Below are 2,343 nucleotides of genomic sequence, written 5' to 3'. Positions count from 1 at the left end.
TATATATATATATATATATATATATATATATATATATATATGTCTGTGTGTGTGTGTGTGTGTATACATGTCCATGTATTGGCGCATGCGAGTATCCAGGCACTCACCAACCTTCCCACCCCCCTCGCCATTGCTCAGGTCAACATTATAACATCACTTACTCCTATATCACACAATTTACCCCTATACACCCACACACTTGTACAACACACCTGATACACAAATAACCAATTAATTAAAGATGAAGGAACAAACACGTGATTAAACCACGTGATAAGTGTTGCTGTTATTTACTTTGAAGACATGTGTCGACAGGTAGAAATCTATGCATCATTTAGTCATAGTTATATATATATATATATGTATGTATACATGTGTATACATGTGTATGTATGTATAATGCAGGTATATAAATACACGAACAATGACAAAAAGCAGATGACACTTGACAAAAAACACTCGCATGCTTTTGCGTGCATTGCACGCCGGCACGTGACCGCATGCGGTGCACGTGATGGCACGAGGGGACGGCATCAATGGTTTGGAATAGAATATGTAAATGAGTAGAGAGAAAGAAACACACACACACACACACACACACACACACACACACACATTGTCTAACTTCTTGTTATTTTTTATTTCTCTCCCTTCTCTAGTAAACTTCCTCGTTTTCCTTGTTTCGTACTTGACTATATATATACGTGTGTGTGTGTGTGTGTGTGTATATACATATACATATATTTATGTATGTATGTATTTATGCATGTATATTCATATATACATACCCCCCACACACACACACACATATGTATGTATTACTCGTCTGCATCAGTTGACAGTATCTCACAGTTCTGTTCCATTTCTTCCTCTTGGTGCAGTCAGTCACATCGTGATCACCTATGTTCTTTTCTTTTATTTTTCTATTCTTTTAATGGTTTCAGTCGCAGAACTGCGGCCTTGCTGGAGCACCTCTTTTATTTTTCTTTCATTTTTATTGTTGCTTTATGGGTGGAAGTTGGCCTATGATTGATCAGAGGTGTTCATATGTCTCGTCTCGTTTTTATGGTGTGCTCCAGAGACTATTGTTTTTTAGCGAGATCTTCTCTTTGCTGCCAATCAAGAACCATAGAAAGTAGTCAAGGTCCTCGATGTTTTAGAGAAAGAGTTAATCTCCAGGTTTGAAGAAAGCAATGGCTTCCTTTCTCACGTGGCTCATCTTATCTACCGAATAACCCTTGTTCTTCCCTGCGCAACTGTATCCTTCAAGTGGTTATCAAAGACTTTTCTCTGGCTCTTTACAAGTCGTTTTGTCAACGTGATTTGATGCTTTCAGATAAAGTGTAGGGAAGCGTTTTAAAAGCCACCACCACATTTTACTGCTTTTCCTGCACTTCTATCCCTTTTGTGTATCAGGTACTTGGTTGGTATTTCCTGTTCCTGGATTGGAAACGTATACCTTTCAAAGTGGGAGGTAGTAATCCGGCTATTGGTCCATGATAAACCGCTTTGATGATCGATGTTACTATCATCACGGAGCTTTCTACTAACGTATCCATGAATAGTCTTCTGCTCATATAGGCTCATCCTTTCATCCGATGATACGTTGCAGTAGAGTCGTGCGACTTCTTTCGTCATGTATTCTAGGTTATCAGACAAAGAGTGTTGCTCAAGGAGCTGCCTTCCAAGTCTTATGAAGTTATCAGCCTCATGTATGCAAACTTAGTCAAGGGATGCACTCCGACACATACGTATGTATGTATGTATGTATGTATTCATACACGCTCGACTTGTCCCGTCGTAGAAACACCAGAACAAGCCACAGGACAGGGTTAAATAAACTAATATACTCATGTTTTGTATTGAGTACTCCTTCTCCGGATCGTTACCCAACAAGAACTATACACACACACACACACACACACAAACAAGAACGGATACACATACACGCATATATATATATATATATATATATGCACACATAAACACTCACATACCTAGATTCACAAACACACTTCTACATATATACACGCAAGCAGTCACAAATGCGGAAACCATTCATTGTACAAATTGAATATCCATTAAAGAACATGGTAATAAAACGGGGTGGACGGGTGGGAGCGATGCGGCGGAATGTAATGGCGAGGAGGGGGAGGAGGAAGACGAGGAAGAGGGGGAAGTGGAAGGGGAGGCGGTGAAACATTTGTCAAACTACTTGAGTTGACAAGAGTCGTAATTCTTGTTAATAGCTGTTAACATAAAAACAAGACCATGACCACCACCAACCACCAACCACCTCCACCACCTCCACCACCTCCACCATCAAACACCACCACCACCACC

Source organism: Octopus bimaculoides, chromosome 20 (genome assembly GCF_001194135.2).
Source record: "Octopus bimaculoides isolate UCB-OBI-ISO-001 chromosome 20, ASM119413v2, whole genome shotgun sequence".
In the NCBI taxonomy this organism is placed as follows: domain Eukaryota; kingdom Metazoa; phylum Mollusca; class Cephalopoda; order Octopoda; family Octopodidae; genus Octopus; species Octopus bimaculoides.
The sequence above is the reverse complement of the archived record's forward strand: the minus strand, read 5'-3'. Positions refer to the sequence as shown.